Genomic DNA, 25,784 nt, shown 5'->3' with positions numbered 1-25,784 from the left:
CCCAGCCACAATATGACAATTTCTGTCACTGGAGTGTGTGGAGATTGATGGAAACACATCAAGCTAACTTCCTGAACATGCTGAAAGGACGTCACTTACAGGGATCTCCTGAGGACCCCCAAAGTTCCTCTTGGATGCCCGTTGCTGCAGGTCACAGGAGTGTCCCTAAGCAAGAAAACAACAAAGATATGTCAGGAGGAGTTATGTCAGGAGGAGGTGCTACCACATTTTTGGATGACTCAAGATGTCTGGTTGGGAAAAGAAGGAAGGAAGGAAGGAAGGAAGGAAGGAAGGAAGGAAGGAAGGTTGGACGGTTGGAGGCAGCAATAACAAAATAATTTGTGACCTGTCAGGTACATTGTCGTGTTGAAGTAGCATCAGCTTGAGGTGAAATAATTCAAAGGTATCTAATACTGCTTTTTCAGTTGTGTCATCCTATGGCTCTGGCTAAGTGAAGTGTCTGTTTTATACAACTGTTTTTATCCATGTCATGATACCTGTATTTTAACCTGGTCCTCTTTCGAACCAAATGTGTTGTCTTCCATTACTTGCTGTCTCTCGGCACTGAGTCTTCTGCCTCTTGAACACCACAGACATAGGTCTCATCTATTTCATATGTACATGAAGCATTCCCAGAAGCTACTTTTCAGATTTGCTGGACCTTGATTAATGTTTTAAGGGGATATTATGTTAATGTTCTGAGAATCTTTCAATAGGTAGCACAATGCTTCCATAATCAGCTACGCAATATCCATTCTTAAAATCACTCTTCATGGCAGGTCTTCCTCTGAAGTACAATATTTTCATTTAATTGAATTTCCAGACTGCACATTTGCAAAACAAAAATAGTAAAGCTAGGCAATCGGCATACTGTTTTATTGCTTTCCTTCATCCTTGTTTTCATGAGTGGCAACTGACCTCTCCCACCCACCCAAATATAAAGCAACAGTAATGTAAAGATGTAGATCTGGTCCCACTAATCTGATCCAGAATGCAGCAAAACCATTGGAAAAGGTTTTTCTGTTCACGGGGCAGCCATTGATATATATTGGAGCAGACTAGCTTCTGTTTCTCCAAGAGAATTCCCCACACATTCTGCTTTACCCTGACTGCAAATCAAGTGATTACATAGCTTCTCTTATGGAAGCACAGCAAGTTGGCAAACAATAGGTTATTTATGGAGCTCTTGGGGTTACAGGATATAACTGTCTTTCAGTTTTTTTTCTTTGTTGGGCTAGGAGAAAGTTTGTTTCTTATCTGAGCAGTAACATCAGCTTCTTTGGATTATAGTTTGATCACAAATGACAAGGGACATTTTTGTAGCAATCCAGCACACTTGTTTAGACAAAAATATACCTCAGTGACAAACATAAATTTGTTTGGACTTTTTAAAAACCCTTTTTGTTTTCCTTATAGGAAAAACAACGATAACAACAACCCTGTACCAGTCACTGAAATCTGAGGACCATATTATCAAATGGATATATTGTAGTTTTATAGTCCTACAAGCTTCATTGTGCAATGAACCTGAATCTACAAGAACTAAAACTCTTGTCCTGGTACATGAGGGTTATATCATGAAGCAAGGATATATTGGAAGAATGGACTTCTCACAATTCCATCCTTGGCTGCAGCCCATTCCGTATGTAGTAATTCATCTAACAGTTGTTCTCTATCTATAGATCCACACAGTGATACCAATCTTGTCAGTGTAATATTAACAAATAATATGCCTTGTTCTTAATTATTTTTCCAGTCAGGATACATAGGAAGCCTGGCATGTATTTGGGACATATTTAAATAAAATATCCATTTCAAATTGCATTCACTGTTCTTTTTATTACATTACTGTTTTTCCCCCTGTATCTTTTCATGTAATTTCAATGTGCTTTACTGCTGTTGAGAATTAGGCAATTATTTCTGGAAAGATTGACATTAGGTTCATCTTAATAGGACCTCAAAATGTAACGGTTTAGATATGGCAGAGATATGCATGGCATGAAATGTAAAGGTCTTCTCTTCGTAAAATAAAAGAGTAGACAATTTTCTCTGTCTGTCTGTCTGTCTGTCTGTCTGTCTCTCTCTCTCTCTCTCTCACTATCTCTTTACCGTATATACTCATGGACAAGTCAATCCCATGTATAAGTCAAGGGCAGGTTTTGGGTACAAAATTTTGGATTTTGATATGACCCGTAGATAAGTTGAGGGTACAACCTATGGGCATATAACAAAGGATGTAAATACAAAGCCCCCCTCCCCCCACACACATGCACTATCTCCTTGCAAAATGCAATCTGGGCTGTTTCCCTCCTCCCTGGGAAAGAGGGAGGCATACACACACACTATCTCTTTGAAAAAAGAAATCAGGGCTCTTTCCTTCCCTTCCCAAGAAGCAGGGAAAGAGCCCCGATTGCTTTTTGCAAGGTGCACCTGTCTCTCTCTTTCCCTCCTTTCCCAGGAAGGTGTGGGGAAAAGCAATGGGGCTGTTTTCCTGCTGCCTGGAAAAGAGGGAGACATACAGATGCACTCTCTCCTTGCAAAAAGCAATTGGGGCTTTTCTCCTGCTCCCACCCTGAGAAAGGAGGGACACTCACACACTCTTCTTAGCAGAGCAGCAGCTGCAGAGGTAAGGAAAATGGTGTGTTGGGCAGGACTTCTTTCTCAGCACTATTACTGTATTGTCCATATACAAATCTACCCAGGATTCTGGGCTCAGCATTTTGGCATAATTATTTTATTTATAGATGAGTATATATGGTAGTTATTTTGGCTCATCCAATGCAGATAGGATTTTTACAGCTTCTGTAAAAATAGCAATAGTTAAACAGTATCTTGAAGTAAATGTTATCCTATGATCAGATCAAAATAGTAAAAAGAAAATAGCCCAGGGTGATTTAATGTTAAAAGAGAACAAATTCATACTGTGAGTACAATATCCACTTTCATCTTATGATCCAGGATTCACTATATCTGCTTACTTTGCTATTTATTTAACCCCACCCTTTTGTTCTTGATAACTACCCCATATACAACCCAAGAGAGAAATATCAAAACCCATGCATCTCAGTGTTTTTGAGAAATCAGTGAACTATTGTCATCAATGCTGATAATACTATGTACTACCTGCTGTTTTTATATTGTCTACACATATTTGCCACTACGTGACTTTTGGTTCAGTTTGTTCAAAACCTGTGTAATCTTTAGTGGAAGTGATAGAAATAAAGATGTCACTTTCATATTTGCTACATCCGGTCACTCTAACCATGATATTGAAAACTTGGGCTATACATTCATAGTGGATTTGTTTTTCCTTAATCCAAGCATGAGGGTTGTATTGCTGTATTATTCAATAAGTATAATCCTAATGTGAACACCTTTTTGTCCCAATGACTCTTTTATGTTGATTATCCATATTAATCGCTGTATCTCCAACGCTAACATTTATTTCATTTCGTTTCTGTGCCACCTTTCAGTCAGAAAGGGGTCTAACACAGCTCAAAGATAAAATCAATTTAAAAATTTTATACTAAAATTTAAAAACAATTAAAATTCACTTCTAAAACAATATATTAAATATGGAAATATTTAAAAAACATGAATAGAACACACACTCCATTTGCCTCCCTGACAAATATATTAAAAGCCTGCTTGAATATGTGTCTTTGCCTGCCAGTGTAAGGAAAACAGGAAGGGGCCAGCCTAGCCTCCCATGGAAGGGCATTTCAGAGGGTGGGAGCAACTGTTAAGAAGCCTCTCTGTTGTGTCCTCACCAAGTGAGCCTGTGATGGCAGTGGAACTAAGAGAACTCTTTCCCCTGGAGATCTTAGGATCCTTGCAGGTTTTTATGGGGTAAGTAAGGGAGGCAGTGGCTCAGCAGTAAAGGCACCAGCTCTGACAACTGCAAAATCGGCAGGTTAGCAGTGTGCCATGTGACGGAATGAGTTCCCATCACTAGTCACAGCTTCTGCCAACCTAGGAGTTCAAAAGCATGTAAGTGCAAGTAGATAAATACATACCACTTTGGTGGGAAGGTAACAGCATTCTGTGCAGTCATGCTGGCCACATGATAACAGATTTGTCTTTGACAACACTGACAGAGATGAGCACCACTCCCTACAGTCAGACCTGACTTGACAGTTCTTTCAAAGCGGAAACCCTTACCTTTTTAACATTAAGCAAAAGTATCTTGTAGCACATTTGAGATTAACTGGGAGAAATAGTTTCTAGCATAAGCTTTCACAGATTTAAGTTTTCTTCATTAGATGCATGAAGTGCCTAATTATTAATCGATTTCCAGTCAGTCTTGACTCCTGGCAGCCCTGTATAGGAGAGACGGTCAAGATACTCTATTCTTGGTAGCTCTGTCCAGGTCCTGCAGACTTAGGGCCATTGCCTCCTTGACTGAGTCCATCCATCAGGTATGCGGACTTCCTCTCCTCATACTGCCCTCCACATTGATATTACTGTCTTTTCTAGTGATTTGTGCCTTCTCATGAAGTGGCCAAAGTATGCCAGCCTCAGTTTTGTCATCTTGGTTTGTAAGGAAAGTTCAGGTTGATTTGTTCTAGGACCTATTTGTCTTATCCATCCACACTATCCATAGAACTGTTTTCTATCACCACATCTCAGAAAAGTTGAGGTTCGTTCTGTTAGATTTCTTGACCATTTAGCTCTTGTGTTCATATGTAGTGATGGACAAAATAATATCATGGACAAAGTATTCATCCTTGTCCCTCAGAATTTGGCCAATTCTTTCATAGCTGCCCTCCCCAGTCCTAGTGTTTTTCTGATTTCTTAAGAACAATCTCTGTTCTGATCAATGATTCATCCAAGGTATGGGAAATCTTTAACTATTTCAATTTTCTCATCATCTACATTAAATTCATGTAACTCTTCCATGGTCCTTATTTTTGTTTTGTTAATATTCAGAAGTAAGCCTGCCTTAGCACTTTCTTCATTTTCTTTAGTAATTGTTCCAAGTTTTTGCTCTTTTCTGCTAGTAGTATGCATAACTTTGATAGGTAATATTCCTTCCTCCAATCTTCCCACATCCTCCACATCTATACCTTGAATAAACAGGATAAAATGCTGCATTGGATGACCCCCTTTCTGATTTGTTTCCTATCAGGCCAAATTTTCCATTAGGGTAGATCCACTGAATAAATTGTTGAATGTTGGACCAAATGCATCTGAGGAAGTAGGTTCAAGTCTATGAAATGCTACTAACTTCTATCTTTCAGTTTGTCTTAAAGATAGATTTGAAAGCTGGGCCAAAGCTAACAAAATTAATTTCAACACGGATAAATGTAAGGTACTGCACTTAGGGCAGAAAAATGAAATTCACAGATATAGGATGGGCGACACCTGGCTGAACGAGACTACATGTGAAAGGGATCTGGGAGTCCAAGTAGATCACAAGTTGAACATGAGTCAGTGTGATGTGGCAGCTAAAAAGGCCAATGCAATTTTAGGCTGCATCAATAGAAGTATAGTGTCTAGATCAAGGGAAGTAATAGTGCCACTGTATTCAGCTTTGGTCAGGCCCCACCTGGAATATTGTGTCCAGTTCTGGGCACCACAGTTTAAAAACGATGTGGAGAAACTGGAGTGTGTCCAAAGGAGGGTGACCAAAATGGTGAACGGTCTGGAAACCATGCCCTATGAGGAACGACTTAGGGAGCTGGGGATGTTTAGCCTGGAAAAGAGAAGGCTAAGAGGTGATTTGATAGCCCTGTTTAAATATTTGAAGGGATTTCATATTGAGGAGGGAGCTAGCTTGTTTTCTGCTGTTCCAGAAACTAGGACCTGGAGCAATGGATGCAAGCTAAAGGAAAACAGATTCTGCCTCCACACTAGGAGGAACTTCCTGACAGTAAGGGCTGTTCAACAGTGGAACACCCTCCTTCGGAGTTTAGTGGAATCTCCTTCCTTGGAGATCTTTAAACAGAGGCTGGATGTCCATCTGTCAGGAATGCTTTGATTGAGAGTTCCTGCATGGCAGGAGTTGGACTGGATGGCCCTTGTGGTCTCTTCCAACTCTATGATTCTATGATTCTGTGCTGTATTGATTTTCCAGATTAACATGGCTGTGTCTTTGAATTCTGTCACTGTTGGAACTGTTTCTTCCCCACTTCTGGAATAAATCTTACAATTCCTGAGACTGAACTGGACCAATTGGAGTTAGAATGAAATTTGGGAAGCTACAGAAATCTGATCAAACTGTGGTAATGCAAACTTTAGTTACATTCCATTTGGATCACTGTAACGTGCTCTATAGTCTAAAAACCCTAAAGACACCAAATCCCATTCAGGCAACTTGAACACACACACACACACACACACACACACGGGGGGGGGGGGGGGGGAGCCCTCTTCATAGGGCTGCTTTTGCAAACTGCTCAGAAATATCAGCCAGTCCAAAGAGCTGCAGCCAGATTGTTAATGGGGCTGGGCAACCCCCTTGCTACAACAAGTTCACTGGTTGTTGGTTTGTTTCATACCATAATTCAAAGTGCTGGTCACAACCTGTAGCCTTATATGATCAGATAAATCCTGTATGGATCAGATAGATCCAGATTGATAGATTTTGTGTCCACATCAGAACCCATACATGTTTTGAGATGTTCTGGGGAGGCAATTCTCTTTGTCCCACCACCCTCACATCTGATGGGAAATCAGGAGAAATCCTTCTTGGTAGCTACTCCCAGGTTCTGGAACTCCCTTTCTAAAAAGGCTACACTACCCTTCTTCATGGTGTCCTTCTTGTGTCAGATGATGACTTTTTTCTCCTGCAGACCTTGAAAGACTGAATGTTCATGGGAAAAGGGCCTTTGAAATGTGTTTATTCTTGTTACTTTTCTATTTTAATGGGTATATTTTCAATTCCTTTTAATGCTATTGATCATTTAATTATATTTTAACTTTGCTATTACATGTACTTTAATTTTACCTGTTTTAACTTTTTTAAGCCATCTAAAGTCCCACAGATGGAAAATGGCAGGGTAATAAATAACTAAAGCAATTTCTCTCATGTGAAGACATAGCACTGGGTTTTCTCCAACCATAAGGGGAAATCACTTCCAGGTATTTATATTTACTAGGCTGAAAGACATATACAGTTTCATTTTTTTTATGAATTGCAAATAGATAGCAAAATGGGATAGAATTTGCATTTAGAAGTTGTGGCAGGATGGGAACTAAAAACATATAATTGTTAATCTGGGATGAAAGAGGTTATTAAGCACCTATGTTCTGTCAACCTCATTTAACAATAAAGAGTTCATTGCTGAGAAAAGACTTGTGTGCATATCATAAACAAAAACTGGGGAAAAAAACTGAAGAAAATGGGAAATGGAGACTGCTAGAGTTATTCATGCCTACTGGAACCCTATTCAAGGTAATAGAGCGTCAGCACTGGACTGAGACAATGACCCATGTTCATTGACTGTTCTCTTTCTCCCTCCCTTTCTCCCTCTTTCTCTTTCTCAGTGTTCGAACCATTGCTATATGGGGAGGAGGAAGAGGAAGAGAAACCAGTATTTTATATCAAGGGAGTGCAACAGTTCTTCAGCTAAACACACGAAGAAAGAGATATACACCATGCATGCATTGTTCAATTGCCTTCTGAGAGCTTTTTTGGTATATTCTTATAATGTTGTTCATGACCCTGTCTCCTCATTGTGTATCAGTTACCTTCCATATTACGAAGTAGCAGGCATGGGGAGCTTGAAGTAAGTTCTGAAAAGGAGGACATTTGGTCCCCCTCTTCCATTTACATAGTAGCATCTATCTTTTGCTGAGCCTGACCGAAACACTTTAGGCTATTATGCATATGATATAGACTTCCTTGTACTATTTTGTTTGCCTTGATTGTTCCTTTGCCTTAATTGCTTTCTTATTGCAGCAAAAACATTGCCTTGCAGCTTGGCAAAATTTCTTATCAGTTCTGACCTTCACAGCAGCCTTGTTATTTCCTTTCAGTATTAGCCATTTTAACTTGTATAAGTAGAATGTTGCTATAGGGTCCTGTTTATCTGGGAGTATATCTATTAATAGGCACAGATGTGAAGCCTTTTATCAGCAGTGAATCTTTTATTGTGAAATTGTTTTGGTAGGACTTGGATGTTTCATGACCCTTTTCATCCCAGCTTAATAACCATTTTATATGCTTTTTGTTTCCTTCCACTACTAAATGCTTGTAAATGTAATGTGTGTTGACATTTCCAAGTTTCAATCTTACCTTTTAAAACAGAAGATGGTAGCATCATTGATTTTTTTCTAGGAGACATATTGCACTCTTGGGGCTTCTTTTTCTAATTGATTGCTAAACTACGACACGATCAAAATAAAAGATTTAATGTCAACATGCTAGACACTAATCTGACATGAACAGCTTCTGAGTCTATTGCATAATCATCAGATTCTGTGGAACACTTAAAATGTGACTGTGAACTTTGTACAAATCTATTAACAAAGTAATGGGAAGTGCTGACTACATTATAGTGCCACATCAGAGTTCCTGAAATCAATTGAAAATGACATGATCATATTTTGTGTAGTCCCCCTCTGCAAGCCAGTTCAAACAAGGTGTTTAACTGGCTAGAAAATGTTTCTAGAAAATGCTCAAAATTAGGCTTTGGTGAGTTTCTACAGGGCGGGTGGAGAACTTGTGGCCTACCAAATGTTGTTGGATTGCAACTCCCAACAGCTTAACACTAGAGGATGACTGCTAACACATCCTTCAAACATGTATACACACGAAATGTACACTGTCAGTGTCCTCAGTATGTGCAAACACTGCTCAAACATGCTTTAGTTAATCATAGTGGGGAAAGTTTTCAGATAATGCATGTTATTTAAAATGTACACACACATTTGCATGTGTTCATGTAGGAAGAGAAAAAAAAGGTAGATTTCCTTTAATTAAAAACAGTGAGAAAATTATCCAGTGGAACTGGACATGAGGTTGACATACAGGTGAGAAAAAACAGACATCTGGAGATGCAAAGATTACTTCCACTGAAATGAAGTACATTTATCTAACCAACCGTTCACACAAGCCATCCAGTTCAATTTAAAAAAACCACTGACACAGGACACAATTTCTGTATAAAACTCTTCTTCTCATGATCCTTTACCTCTTGTTGGGGTACTTATTTCATCTTACTATAAAATTAAGACTCCTCCCCCCTCTTTTGGAAGAGTGTTGACAATAAGAATATAGCATTTTCAGTACTCAAGAGTGCAGTTCAATCTTTTTAAAATTTATTTTTCCTCAACCTGAAACTCATTCATATATATATATATATATATATATATATATATCCCATTGTACTCAGTTTCCCAATTATACCAACCCAGTAGATGTCAAACATCATGGGTGACTGAACCCTTGGCAATTTCTGATAAGAACAGGTTAGAGAAGTAGGTCATTGCATTTCTTCTGTATCTGGTGAAGTTGGAGCAGACCTAATAGATGAAAGGACAGACACAGAAGAAGTCACAGTACTCACTCACTGTGACTGTCTACAGACCCAATCTACTTGGCCAGACAACTTTTGCATCACTAGTTGCTTGATCCTTTTAGCAGGGTACACCAAGGACTGAAGCTGTGACTTCTGCATGCACAGCATGCTCACTGATATGGAGCTATGTTGCGCTGCTGAGTAGTGACTAGCTGCAGTCATGAGGTGCAGCATTTTGTTCTTATTCAGGCTTGATTTCATAAAGGTCAGGAAGTGTGTGTGTGTGTGTGTGTGTGAGAGAGAGAGAGAGAGAGAGAGAGAGAGAGATTACCACAAAGTAACAGCTAATTTTATTCTGTAAAGAGGTCTTAAAAAGCAAAATCAAAAGTATTTACAATGCTTACAAGAAGAAGATAAGGTCTTTTCATCCATTCATTTCTTATCTCTTGAGAAGAATGCTGTTCACAGACATTTTCATTTGTCGTTGCTTTTTATCTTTTGAAAGTGCAATGTTCTGTAAAGGTCATTATGCATCAAACGAATAAACATACATCCTTGACTATACAAATAAGCATTCAAAAATGTCCAATGTATAATCGTTATTAAGACAAAAACTGCAATATGCACCTGCTTGTCAGTACGTTACATCTTCCAACGGTTAGGTAAGGAAATCTTCACATTAACGTATCATATCTGTGCTAAATTATAGTATATTATACTGAAAACATCCATTAGGATAGCTTTTAATAGCAAAGAGAATGATAGTGTTTCAAGAGCCAAGACAAAGCATTACACAAAGCAGGGGCAAATCTAAGTATTTTTTGCATAAAAAGGGAAAGAAGGGATTAATTCATTTGTTTCTTTGTTTATTTCTTTACCTATATATTTACTGAAGTTTAGTCTAGATCCCAACTTTCTCCCAATTGGAGATCCAAAGCAGTATAAATTAAAAACCATTTTTTAAAATTAAAATTTATTAATACATTCTAAAACAAAACATGACAACAAACAGTACACCAAAACAACAATAAATACAGGCAATAACCCAAGTAAGGCCCTGAAAGTTATAGATAAAAGGTGTATTCAGGGATCCTGGAAGACATCATTCCATAAAAATTTAGCTAAAATTGGGAGCTGTCTAGAGACTAAATCTTGCTGGATATATTCAATAAATGGGTGCCAAATCTTATGAAAGGTCAATCCAGAGTGTAAGCCTCTTGCTCTGTTGTTATTATCTGCTATTTTCTCCATTAACCACAAGTCCCAGAGTCTAGTCCACCATCCTGCAATATTCAACTTTCCAGTTTTCCAGTTCTTGGCTCTCTCAAGCCTGGCAACAGCCAGAAGCAAACTAATAAGTTCTTTATGCTACAGGCCTTTATTTTCATTCATAAAAATGAAGAACAGGAGCAAGAGTGGTGATAACTGTGTACTTTGTTTAGTGAACTTGGAGATCAGTTGTAAAATTTCTGTCCAATATTCACACACTAAGGGACAATCCAGCCAGATATGCACAAAGGTTCCCCTACCTTCACAACCCCTCCAGCATTTTGGATTAGCATAGATAGATATACGAGCCAATTTGACTGGGGTGAGGTACCATTGATGGACCAACTTGATAGTATTCTCTTTAATGGCAATGGACCTAGTGTTACATGGTAAATGAGTCCATATATTTTCCCAGGTCTTACTATTAATTGAAAGGGAAAGTTCTGCTTCCCATCCTGCCTTATGAAGCGTTGGGTTCTCAAATGTTTCTTCTGGCAGACAATTATATATGCATGCTATTTGGCCTTTAGAATATATAAGAGAAAAAAAACCAAATATAACTAAGACATAGTTTTTGGGCATTTTTAGTCTATGAGGCCGTGTTCTAGAAGAAATTTTTCTTGATGTTTCATCAACAGTTGTGGCTGGCATCTTCAGAGAATGATGACATGGAAGAGAGTGGAGTATATATACTGTTGGTTGAGGGGAAGTGATTTGCATGCTAACCTGCATCTTGGTCTGTTACTGAATGGCAAGGCCTCAGGCTGTCTAATTAATGATCCATTGTATTCTGGGAACCCCACCTCACCCTGGGTGATTTTCATTAGTATGGGCTGGGTCTTGATTTTGGTATCCATAAATACCTGGACAACTTCAACGGGAAAAAAGAAACCCTTCAAGTAAACATAGGGCCTGAACACACAGGCCAAAATAAAGCTGCTTTGGGTCACTTTGAAGTGCAGCTTTGGTGCAGCTTCCGGATTCTTCGCATGCATGCATCATTTAAACAGCATACCTCCAAAGAGACCTGAAGCAGCTTTATTTTGGCAGTCTGTAACAGGCCATAGTTTCTTAAAATGCCTCCAGTGGCCACACATTGAACCAACACAAAAGAAACATTTATTTACAAGCTAGTTAGTTACAGTATCTCTCTTTTGGCTGACATTCAAAGTTGATACGGTGTTTGTGCTTAGTTACAAAGTATAATACTTCCTTTTATTTTCCAAGCTCACACAGAACCTTTACCCTTTCTTTGTCCTTTTTAACCTTTCCAGTAAATTGTGACTGCCCTAGTCATGTAATTAAACTTCCACCTTGAACTTTCTTAGGACTATATCACATGGGGACAATTGGAAGTATAAATGATTATCCCATGAAAATCACACATTCACGATTAAGATTTCACACAACATTGTGATGAAAAGTGATTCAAGTGCCATTATCCCAGGAATAACCAGGCAATAAACAGCAATAGATTATTCATGGGAAAATCCTGTGAATGATTTGTTGCTGTTTATTGCCTGGTTATTCCCGGGATAATGGTTCTTTTATCATGCTGTGTGTGGAAATGATAATTGTGTTTTAATTGCAATTGCACAAAATCCCATGAATGATTTGTTGCTGTTTATTGCCTGGTTATTCCCAGGATAATGGTTCTTTTATCGTGCTGTGTGTGAAAATGTTAATCGTGTTTTAATCACGATTGTGCAATTTTCATGGGATAATCACAGTTTAAATTACCAATTTTACCCTATGTAATAAAGTCCCCTAGTTTCAACCTGGGTACTCAAGCCACTTCCAACTGCCCCCTTCAGCAGTGTATGTCATCCACCTTGGATATTAAAACGCCTCAGAGTCTAATAAATCTGAAAAACTGAGAGTTCTGTCCATATCTGGTCCCTATCCAATTCCCTATCTAATTCACCACACTCCTCCCTTCATATTTATACATGCATTTGGGAGTATCCCCCACCTTTTCTTGACTAAGCTCCTATTGGGTATTGCCAGGCTCACTCTGATTGGATGTTAACAATACTCCAATCTGTCTTTTCTTTAAGCCTGCCTTCCAATATGGGACTCAAAACAGCTTATAACTTTTGCTCCAACTTTAACAAAACTATATAATTCTTAAAGATGAGGACACCTAAAATTAAGGACAGACATAAAACATTTTTGGAACTGTATCTTTTCCTTAGATGAGCCAGTGTGACATAGTGGTTTGGGTTTTGGACCATGATTCTGGAGACCAGAGTTCAATTCCCAGCTTGGCCCTAAAACCTACAGACTCAGGGGAAGGCAATGCCTCTGAACAAATCTTGCCAAGAAAACCCCATGATAGGTTCACCTTAGGGTCATCATAAGTTTGAAACAACTTGAAGGAACACAGCAACAAAGATTATGGAAACATCATTTCCTTCCTTTCTAATTAGCTGTCATGGATATGTCTTCAGCAATTAATAAGGTATGGACTATACATATCTTTTGAACTGAATCAATTTTTACTGACCAGAATCCTGTATGGAATGTACAAGCACTATAGATGCTTAAGGGATGTAGTGGCTCAGTGGTTAAAGACATTGACTCTGATCATCGCAAGGTCAGAAGGTTGGCAGTTTGAGACGCAAGTGCCATGTGATGGAGTGAGCTCCTGTCATGCCCAGCTAGGTTGAGGACTCTGAAGACAAGGAGGCTGAGCCAGAGCCTCCACTGAGACCTGTGATGAAGTTGAGTCTGAGCCTGGCTCTAGTTCTGCTCTGCTAAATCCAGCAGAGTCTGTAACTTTCCAAGAGGCTCAGCAGCCAAGCCTCCCAGCAGCAAAACCTTTAGGCATGGATGAGGGACAAGGGTTAATACCTACCTTCATCCAGAAACAAGCAGAAAGGGAGGGTCTCTGCCTAAATAATAAACAGCAGTAGGACTCCTGCGGCTAGGGAATTTAAACAAGTGCAGGACGTCAGCCTTGTTGTCAGAGATTATCTGAGCTTCCTTGAGAAAGCACTCTTGATCCTAACCACCTTTATTTCCTGTCTGGAACCCCTGCTCCATGGATTGCTGGTTGACTTGTCTCCTTTCTTGACCTTGGATTTGCCTACATGTCTGGAACCCTGGACTTTGGATCTCTGACAACTCTCTTTGTTTGTGCTCTTGGACTCTCTTGCTTGCTGGACTGCATTAAGTTTTGGATGTTGTTTAGTGCTGTGTGGTACTATCAGTCTTCCTGGCTGCTTTTCCAGGACAGCTCCCATTATTAATCCCAGCTTCTGCCAACCTAGCAGTTCAAAAATATATAAAAGTGCAAATAGACAAATAGGTACTATTTTGGTAGGAAGCTAACAGCACTCTGTGCAGTCATGCTGGCCACATGACTATGGAGGGCAGGACCATCAGCCAACAGGAGAATGGACCCCCACATCAATCACAGCTGCTGCTTTTTGGTAAGTGGGGATTGGGGAACTTTCACAGGCCCTAGGTAGCCCCCAAACTAGAAGCTATGTAGGGATCATGACTACAGAAAAGTCATTAATTTTTAACTCTTGGTTATACATTTTTAACAGCCATAGAGAACTTCAGCCACTGTTTTCATCACTGATGTTTTTTTAAAAAAGTAATAAAGCTGACTTGATCAAGAAAACCAACAGTAAAGTGCACAAACTCTTAAAAAATGAATTTCTTGATGTGGCTGTAATTACAAAAATCTTAAATCTGAACTACATTCGAATAGCATCAGAAGGAATGACATCCATCATGCTCTTTGCCTGTGTAACTTTGTCTCACTAGAGAAATAAAAGGTTCCCTGAAATAACTGGCCTAATCTTACCAAAAAGTTTTTTTTTTAATCCTTTTAATGGCTGCTGGGTTTTCCCCTAACAAAACTGGATTCAGCAACAGATCAAAATAGCTTTCATTGGCCTAAAGATTATATTTTGTTTCCAAAGGAACTTTTGCAGGAAAGGATTAGATTTACCAGTTGAGGGATGAGATGCTATTTATAATTCTTACAGTCCTACTGGCAGTTTTATAGGCAATAATAATTGAAACTGTACATAGTCTTATGTTGATGTTTTAAAGCTGAGCAATGCAAAAGAGAGGTAAAAGTATGGTTTCTTACACTTGCTCTAATCTTTAGAAGGCTGCTTCTTTTAAGTTATGTGTTGCATGAATCATAGCAATGTAACTTGATTACATAAAATAACTTATTCCCCTCCACTCCACTGTAAATCCAATGCTAATGAATCTTTGACAAGGATTTGTACTGTACTGTGTTCTCCAAATCTGAACCATTTGGCTAATTATTAATTTTCTTCTCTTTGATGCCAAACTTCCATTTGTTTACACATTGAGTAAAATGCACCCAGTGTACCCTGAGTCTTGACATGGATCACACTTCTTGTTTCTATTTTCTTGTTTGTGAACATGAACACATTATTACAAACCTAATAAGACGTATTGAGTTTTGGATTATTATTTTTATTTATTTTTTTGCTTGCATTTTGGGAGAAAGGCAGGATATAACTTCAAATAAATAGATAAATAAATAATTATTTTGGTAACATTCAATTTTAGGACCTATCTAGACTTTCTAAAAATACCAAAAATTTCTGTGATTTTTCTAGGACTTTTTGTTTGAATTATACTTGCATATCACTGATCCAAGAGCCAAACATTACTTGAGTTCTCAGGTTTTCTGTTTCACAGAGGTCATTAAGACATCATTTCTTTTAGCATGAAGATTTGAATAAGCCAACTCATGCATTCTAGGTTTGATACTCACACTGTTAAAATAAAGACAGGGGGAGCCAGTATTAAGAAACTTTCATTATCCAGTGTAAAACGTTTTTTTATTATATTGGGCACTGAGAGAAAATCTGGGGTGAACAAAACATATTATGGATCGCCAAAATAAAATTGCAAAGGCCAGGAATTGGCACTTTCTGGTGTTTTTTTAAGGGGGGGGGAAGTGCCCTTAAAGGTTATCTTCAGTAATGGAGTTGAATTGGGCACCACTTTGTATAAAAATTGTCACTGCTGTATGCTTTTAATTGTAAACTATAGGCTTTTAAATTGTAAGCTGCTTTGAGTCACAATTCGGTTTTTTTTTGGGGGGGAGGAGCAGAATATTAAATAATAATAATAATAATAATAACTTTCAGAGAGGAAAAACAGAGATAGTTTGCTTGTTTTATTTGTTGTTTCTTCTTGGGAGGGAGTGCTAAGGATAGAGTGGTTCATGGGCAGAAACCATAATTGCTATCCATTGCCTCCTGTAACAGATATTCTAGGCCTCTCAAAACCAGCCATTGGGGAACAGGGTGAATGTGTGGGGAGTGGGGGTATGCAATAGCACATATATTCTGATTGTGGGCTCCCCATAGGAATCTAGTTGGCCAGCATAGAATACTGGACTAGAAAGTTCTTTGGTTTGCTCCAGCAAGGTTCTTCCTCTCCTTATTTTCTTCACTTGTCCTGCTAATATAAAGAACAGTTTGCTTGAAGCCAAACAGCGTGTTGATGGTTATCTGAGGTTCAAACCACACTGCAAAAATAATCAAGTTTCAGACTACTTTAACTACCCTAGCTCAATGCTCTGGAATTCTAGGGATGGTAGTTTTATGAGGCATTTAGCCTTCTCTGTCAGAGAACTCTGGTGTCAAAATAAACAACAGTTCCCAAGATTCCCTAGCACTAAGTCCCGTTCCGCAAGGGCACCCTAGTACATGCTTGGTACATGCTTAACCCTAGTATGCGCTGAGTGTGTACAAAATGGCGGTGCCCATTCTACATGGGTGCTGCCATCTTGACGTAGCGGACGCTTAGCATCCGCATGTCTCAGCACACTAATGATGCTGCAAGTGCACCATTGGTGCCTTGTGGCGTCATTAGTGCACTGCAAAAAGAAGCCGCTTTTTGCGGCTTCTTTTTGTTGCACGGAGGAGTCGCACGGTTTGGCTGCTGGGGCTCCTCCGCACAGCAAATGACGACGCCGGCAGACTGCCCTTTTTGGGTGGTCTGTAAAGCACCTAAGTCAGGGCAGTTAAAGTGGTCTTGAACTAGATTATTTCTGTAGTGTGCTTTGGACTTGAGTAAAAGATTCTTTGATTTGTAATCCTATACTGCATATACTTATTTAGATCCTGAAACTTGTTTAATAAAAACTTCATTATTTAACTTTTATTTTGTTTTCCTCCCTGCTACTTCATCTTTCTTTTTATTTTCCAATTTAAATTTATTTCAGTTTGGCCTGAATTTGAATGTATTTATTGGGTTTGGCTTGGGATTGATGGCCATTTCACATGCCACAATTATAGTACTTTGAATCCATTTTAACTCACAACCTAGAGAATCCTGGTGTTTGTAGTTCATAGTTTTCTTGCTCATAAACATGAGTAGTTAAGTGAGGGAGCTCTTTGGCTGAGAATTCCAAATATCTCTTCCTAAACAGCAAATCCTAGGATTCCATAGCATGTTGTCATGGCATTTAAAGTGGAATGATAGTACTATAATTGTATGGTGTGAAAGGGACTTTAAAGTGGATAGTGCTACTCTCACTGAACATTTTACAATGGACTGAAGACGTGTAAGCTGATTGGTTGACTACAAAACATTTCCACTGGCTTTTTTTCTCTCCAGAGTGATGCAAGAGAGTCAGTTGTTAAGTCAGTACCATGTTACCCAAATTCTGTGAGACTTCCATGCTTTTATCTCCTGCATTTGCACCTGGGCCTACTGTTTACAGTACCTTATCTTCATTCTGATTTCTATCATATATACTAAGTACTGTACACATATGAAGATAGGACTGAAACTCATGAGATTAAGAATTAGTGATGTAGAAACATTGATTTCAAGAAATCAATGCATATTGATGAATGATACACAGCTTTCCATTCATCACCTACTGAGACATGAAGTGATTCAAAGGTGAACACATAAGTTTATGAGGAAAGACAGACTCTGATCTGCTTCTGTAAAATCCATTGTGGAATTGCTGATGTGCTCAACACAACATAAAATACTTTCACTCACTTCAGTACCTAAAAACCAAAATAACAAAATACAATAAATAAAAATGGAAACAAGTATGTTCCCAATGTAGTTTTCTGTTACTGATTTAAGTTAATAACAAAAGTCAGTGTTGAGCTCACTTTATGCTTGAGGGAAAGATCTGACTAATCCTCTCCTGAGCATTGTGTGACTGTTCATTCCTTTTGAGGCATGTATCCCAGACACATTGGTGTAATGCGGATTAAAATGGCAGACAAAGCAACAGCCGTTACTGGGGAGACCAGCTTTTTTTCTGCTGATGACATCTGCAAAAACAAGTGAAATACTGCTTTTGTCTTTGCTGCTTGCATAGAAATTGTGTTTTGCTGGCTCTAGCCAGAAGCTATACTGTTCTTGTAGTAGGGATGGAAATAATGTTTAGTGATCTAGGGGCTGTCCACATGAGCATAATCATAGTTTTGCCCTGTTCTCAAACCTACTTGTTTAAAAAACCCATGTGAACAACACGGAGGAATCCAGGAGCAAGCTGCGCTCTCGGACAAAACATGTGGTGGGTTATACAGGAGGAGGTGATTGTGTAAGCCATGCCATGTAGGCTTTAAAGACCCATGTAGACCCAAGCCATGTAGAGCTTTAAAGGTGATAACCAACACCTTGTACTGGGCCCAGAAACCTATCCTAAAATCACTCCACTGGCTGCCCATTGGTTTCCAGGTGTTGGTTATCACCTTTAAAGTTCTACATGGTGTTGGTTATCACCTTTAAAGCTCTACATGGCTTGGGTCCAACCTATTTATGGTATTGCCTCCTCCTGTATAATCCACCCCACACCCTGAGGTCCTCTGGGAGGAGTTCATTGCAACCGGTGAAGACCAGAAGAGCTATGGTGACCCACAGGACCTTTTCAGCAACCACTCCCAGACTATGGAATAGCTTGTCTGATGAGATCCATCACACTACAACCTGGACAGCCTGGAAAGCAAATGGAATGGAATACAGGGAAAATACAACCATTACAAAATAACAAAACAGAATTTGTGCCATGTCCCTTTTCCTTGGTTATATCATAGGTATAGTCTGAAAATCCAGGACTCTACAGTGCAGGTATATTTCATATTCAAAATTAGCTCTATCAAAAAACAGTTTGGTTTTCACATCTTGCATGCACCAAAAAAAAAAAAAAAAAAAAAAAAAAAGAGAGAGAGAGAGAGGAGAGGAGAGGAGGTGACATTTAAGACTTATAATACTGGCATCCCCTAACATTACCAACCAATTGGGTGTGTGGGATGCTGCTGGGTAAGTGACATAAATTAAACAAGTGGGTGGGGGTAAATTATCCAGCCACATCAAGAAAGGAGGTCAGGGTCTAGGTTAATAAAATGAAGAAATGTATGAAGCTTGCATCCAAATTAAACTTGCTAATTATCTGACTACCCAAGCCTTTCCCACTACAATAATTAAAGAAATTTAATAGGAAACAAATTTCCCTGGGTGAATGTGTGATTGTTCCTGCTGACACTAACATTAATGAAAATGCCAACCCTACTGGGCCTCTTCCCAGTTTCTTGGTCACTGTGCCAACCAGATGCTTTCTGGCTCAGTTGCTATAGCTGGATGTACTGAGTTTAGTATCTAAAGTGTACTTTATTGCCATCTCTTTCAAATTGGTTTGGGTGTGCCTCCATTTTTTCCCTGTTTTAATTGCCTACTCTTGAAAGTAGCTGGACCCCAAATCATTGCCTTAGGAGGCTCACCTATAAAAGGAAGCATTATACTTTCAAAGACCTGCAAACACAGCATCTTCTGCACTGACTCTGAACTACATTGGTTCATTGATTTAGAAACACTACTTGATAAACTTCCTTAATCTGACTGTAACATTCACTGTGGGGATGGCATGCTGATTGCCACCCAGCTGAAGCAAAAGGAAAGTCAGTTGGTAGTATTGTTTGGAGCTGACTGCAATCTCCAGTATTTATTTATTGGCAGGAGCTGTGGTGAAAAGAACATTTCAACCCAAATGAGAGCTTGGAAATATTACTTTTCAGAACAATGACTATAATGGCATGCTGAAGCCATCCATAACTAAGCAGTGTAAAGAGGATGTTCTGCATCCCACCACAGCTGGAGATAGTCTTCCAAAAGCAGCAGCAGCTGCTGCAGAGTACAATTGTATGTTGTGGGTAAGGACATATGGGATGCAAGCACTAATGGGACTGGTAGCAACTGTTGCAGCTACTGGGCATGTATTGTAGCCTGCTTTGCCAGAAAAAAATAATTGATTGTTTATTTTTATTATTATTGGAATTAGATCCCATATTCCTCCCTATATAGGATCTAAGGCAGCCACCTTATTGCTCTAGGCTGCCATACTACCTGTTAGCTGGGTTTTACCCACTATCTGTGCCTATTTAACCATACTGTCTGCATGCCTTTTTCCACAGTTAGTGACCCAGATGCAGTTCCAGCATGCTTTCTAGCTTTTGCAAGCCCTACCTTTAATATCACTATATTCTATGACATATGAATAATTCACTTCTGCAACATCTCAAGAACTCACCTGTGAGTCTCAGGTTTTGTCCCTGAAATCTCAGATAATGGGATGCTATTCTTGGGCTGTAACAACTTTTTTGGGAACCTGCTATAGAGATATACTTCCACTTAAACATTCACATTAGCTCTACTAATTATAGGTTTTGGTACCTGACAACCTTAGGCTTCCAACTAGAATTACCTTGAAGTCATTTATTCAGGGTTTTTAGTATTCACATGATGTTGCTTTGTTTCTGCCAACCCCCTGAGATTTAATAGCTATAGTGCCTTTTATCTGACTTCCTTTCTTTCAATAAAGAAAGGGAAGTTGCATATTCTTTGAGATGTATAAACCTATCACAACAGATAACATCTCAATGACAGAGCCCTAGAACTAATAAAAATTGGGTTCTGTGTGATCAAAAGCTTGTCAGACATATTACTCTGCCAAATGCTTTGTTTGAAGTCAAAATATAGGATTGACTTGTCTAATTGTTATTGCCCAGTAGATTTTAGCCTTTAAAGTGCCAAGTTCTTTAAATTATTGAATTTGATATTAATTGCGAAATAAAAGAAAGGCTATTCATAGCAAGCTAAGATGCATATAGCTATTTCCCTTGGGGGGGAAACCCCAGTACACATGGCACCAATTTTAATGTAGCCAGACTTAATTGTAAGATACTTTCCCTGTGTAAATTGCTGGATTAAACTAAACTAGCAGCACTGACCCAGAGATGTTACTGCTTTTTGAATGTGCTAGAAATTACTCTACAGTCAAACTCAATGGTGTACTTTTCTAAGCTGAAGGAACCATCATGACCAGAACTGAAAGGGGACAATCCCTTTTTTCTTTATCTGACCCACAATCATGTACCCTAGAAACCTACCAGAGAGGAATGGGAAACTCCCCACAGAAAGCGGCCGCCCGACTAAGCAGGCAGGCCACTTTGCCACCTGGAGCGGCAGCATAGTTCGCCCCAGAATGCATCGGGGTGAATTCCCCACCCTGATTGGCTGTGCAGGGCGGAAGGGTTGGGCCCTTCTGTCCCGCGCTGCTCTAGGATGGGCGAAGGGACACTATGGCCTGGAGTTCCGGTCCTCCAGGGCAGCTCATTGTCCGAGCTGCCTTGGAGGAGGAGTCTCCCAGCCACGTCATAGGCCGGGGCCATGAGCCTATATATAGGCTGCATGGACTGGCCCCGGCGTCATTCTTCTCTTGGCTCTCCCACCCTCCCACCGCTTGGGTCTGTGGGTTTTTGTCACAACTGTGGTTCGGCAGCATAGGCCATGGATCTGCATGGTGTGGTACCAGGGCTACGGAGTTCTAGTTTGAGAGTCATTTGGGACCCGGGGGCAAATAGGGCAGGCGTTGTGGCCATTGCGGGGGCCATAATGCAGGAACGCCTCCCAGTTACTAGGGGCTTAGAGAACAAGTGAGTGCATGGTGGCATGGCGGTCATTTTGCGTTCCTTAGCCCCTAGGTCATCCCAATGCCTGGCGGTTACCAGGCTTATTGCTGATCAGACAAACATGGGGTTGTATGATCTCACAGATCCTGACCTTATGCTTTTTGCCAACTCTACCAATTGTTTGAGTTATTAATAAAGTTGTGGCCTTTCCTCCAGCTCTGTTTCATGTGGTTATTTGCAACAGCCTCACAGGCAACAGTTTTCTGTCACATCAGAGAAGCATAGAAGGAAGGAAGAGGTGAAGAACATGTTAGCACTGACTCTGGCTCAAATGTTGGTACTAGTAAATAGAAATATATATGCACTGTTTAACAAACAGAAAATGGCATGCTAATTTTGTTGGTCCCATTCAAATTTTAAATGCATATGTACAGTGATATGTAACGCACCATCTGCCCCCACTTCAATTTTAAAGTGATTGTGCCCTAAAAATGTAAGGGCACACTGTTCATATTTGGTTTTAGTGGTGTTTATTCACTATTTTCAACAGAAAAAGGTGTCAGGGAATCCTTGAGTACATTTGACTCTAACTTTTTAAAAAATAAAATAAAGTAATTCTAACATAATCTTCCATGGTCCACTTCATCAGATGTATGACTGGTGTTCATAAAAGCTTATGTGAGAAATATCTATTTCTCAGTTGTAATGGTCCTGAAGAATTCCTTTGTATGTTTTATGCTGCAACAGACTAATACAGCTATGCCTTTTGAGTGCTATTTTCAGTGTAGCTACAGTTTGTGCACCTGTGTACACAGATTGTTGATCTCTACACAGGTAGCATCTTTCACATGTAATAGTCAACACATATACTTTGTACTTAGCTTGCTGATCTGTACCTGGGCACAGTATATCATGTGCAATGGAATGTAGGTGAGTGCACGCAGGGGTTTATATTACCATTCTAGTATTCAAGGTTCTTGATTAGTTGAAGCAGGATGTTTTGCTATTGTTTTTGCTATATATTGTTCTTGTTATTTTAAAACAAACACACAAACAAACATCAAGCAGATATTCATATCAGCAGTGATGATACCCTACACAGAAATAAATGCTAATAATAAATTTACATACCTATAACTCCCTGCAACACATATATTTCCCTCCCTCCCTCCTCCTCCTCCTCCTCTTCTGCTGCTTCGTGAAAGCAGAGAGTGTTACTCCCTCCACAATGACCAACCTTCCCTCCTGAACTTACTGTAGCACCACTATAGCCCTCCTCACAGCCATTCTGTTCCTGATAGAGAATGGGTATGTGTGTGTGTGTTTGTGTGTGGAGGGGGGATCAGAAGCATGTTTGGCTAAATGCAAAATGATATCAACTTTATTTATTTATTTATTATCCTGCCTTTCTCCCAAAGTGGGACTGAGACCTTTGGAGGACCCTGGTGGACCTCTTCAGATGATGTAATTATTTCATGATTGGGTACAGGGACATTATCAGATGATTCTCTGATCTCTCTGAAGTCTCCATCAGGCACAGAATAGACCTGCAGGTCAGATGCAGCACTCTATAGTTAAGTGTGGGAAATGATTAATGGCCAGCTGCAGCATTCAAAGATTAGTCTGTATCAGTATGCAAGGGGATCTTGTAGCACTTTTGAGACTAAAAGGAAAGAAAGACAGTTGGTAGAATTAAATTTTGTAGTTAAATTTACTTCCTTGAATGCATGGAGTGAATTGCCTAGGAATAGACCTTTATACACAGCCTGTGTGTGTGAATATCAATAGATAGCACCTATGCAACACTTGCATTTAGCCAGAAGACATCCTATTGTACAAAAAGTTACACCTTTTGGTTATCAAACTGGACAATAAGTTTAGCCCATTTTAGAAGAAATTTTCCCCAGGCAGTGAAAAATGTGTTTAATAGAAACATAGAACTGCAGAGTTAAGGAAGTCATCTGGTTCAACTCTCTATTTATACTTTAACTTTATAGATAAAATATCCCTGACAGATTGCCATCTCTGCTTAAAAACAAAGCCAATGGAGGGGAGTCCAACATCTTTCTATTTCTCATAATATGTGATTTTTCTTATCTTCATGTGTTAGGTTTATCATATTTTGTTTTTAACTGTGCATTGTAACATAAACATGGGTTTAATTTGAGGCATGTATCTCTGAAGAGATTTGGTTGTGTGTGTGCAGGTTAACTGAAGGGAATACACATTCCCTTTAATGTTTAATTTGACCCCCAGAGGAGGTCCTTGGATTTTGTTTTTCAAACATTAGCACCTCGTGTTAACTGGCAAACTGCTTCTAAAAGTGAAGCGATGAGGGAAAGTAGATCATGATACAGCACAGGTTCCGTTGCTCTAAGAAAAATAAGTCAAATAATTTTTAACCAGCTAGATATAAATCTTTTATTAGTTATTGATCTATTTGGTTCCCTTTGAATATTCATATCACGATGTAAAAGTCTCAAAAGTTAAGCACTAGTCCTAAAATAAACCTGAGATGTAAAAAAAAAAATCCTTAGTCATTCAAGATAAAGATATTAAGCCAACCATCTGAACAGAGTACAGTTCAGGACAGAAGAGGGCAAAAAACTCTTCCTTGAACTGTGATGGGATATAATGTCTTTCAGTTCCAAGCAATAAGGGCTATCAGAAGCATAATAAACTTCATTCAAGCTTATGTATAGTTTTCTTTCTAATCTAAATGGCATCCTGTATGCAATCCCACATCCACATAGCTGGGAATGCATGCCATTGTGTTGGCAATTGATTATTTCAATCACATCAGGAGCTAAGCAATACACATGTTCATTGTTTGCAGCTGTTCATTCCTTTTATTTGGGGAAAATGAGTTTACAGAAAGGCATGTTAGTGGTAAAGAGCTAACATCGCATGTTCATGATAACTTATGAACAGACATCACACACAAACAAAACATAAATGTGGGCTTCAGATTATGCATGTCTGCATATATAGGCTGCTATTCAGTACTACAGTTATGGGTGGCATTCCGTATTACAATTTCATAACATGGAGTTACAGATCTGCTCTGGATTCTGTATACATAGTCACAGACCTAACAGTCAGAAGTTCTCAGTCTACTTGAAGAACCAGCCACCTGGATCCAGCAAAGAAAGTCTGTACAGTTGGTGCTCAGGACACAAGAAAGATTACTTTTCCACCCCCTCCCACCAGTACGTGAGCCTGCAACCATCAGAAGCAGGATTCTTGTTTCAATTTGTTTTTTGCATTCTCACTTGCTGGTGGTAAGGTGATGTAAATATAATCTTCCTTGTGCCCCAATCACCAGCTGAACATACTTCCTTTGCTTTAACTATATTGAATAATTTTAAATATTTAAAGCTTTAATGCTTTTTAATTGCCTCTATCCTAGCCTGAGAGCTTCAGATACAGAGTGGGGAAAATATTTTGAATGAATGAATGAATGAATGAATGAAGCTTCCTCTTTTTCTTATCCCTATGTATATTTAACTGAGAGTTATCAGAATGCATATCACATAGAGTATAAACCAGGGGTAGGCAACCCTTTTGAGCTGGGGGCCGGGTTGCTGTCCCTCAGACAACTGGGGGGCCGAAGCCAAAAAATAAATAATTAAATAATTTTAAAAAATTAAATAAATAAATAAACTGGGACAAAGGTAGGACAAAATTTTCAAATGGAGGGCACTTTTTAAATAAAAAATGGAGGACACGTGAAAAAATTTGCTGATTTTTTTAAAAATGTTAAGATAAATGCATGTTTCTGAGGCTTCTATAGACAATTGCCCCCCAAAGGCCCCGGTGGCAATCGGTGGCAATCGGCGGCAGGACTAGGCTGGGGCCGGTCCCAAGGCCTCGCCGGGCCACATCCGGCCCACGGGCCGCAGGTTGCCTACCCCTGGTATAAACACTACTCTGTAGACATAGATGCCAGGCCTTGATCTAGCAGCTTCAGTTACAAGAGTCAACATCAGAAATCTCATAAAGCTAAGAGTAATTTGCCAATGAAGTTTGTCTGTCTATGGCCGCTCTCTCATTGGAGATCCTGGCAACCATATGCCAGGAATGCTAGAATGTTGGATTTTCTGCTTGA

The sequence above is a fragment of the Sceloporus undulatus genome, chromosome 3, assembly GCF_019175285.1.
Source record: "Sceloporus undulatus isolate JIND9_A2432 ecotype Alabama chromosome 3, SceUnd_v1.1, whole genome shotgun sequence".
In the NCBI taxonomy this organism is placed as follows: domain Eukaryota; kingdom Metazoa; phylum Chordata; class Lepidosauria; order Squamata; family Phrynosomatidae; genus Sceloporus; species Sceloporus undulatus.
Note: the sequence above shows the minus strand (reverse complement) of the source record.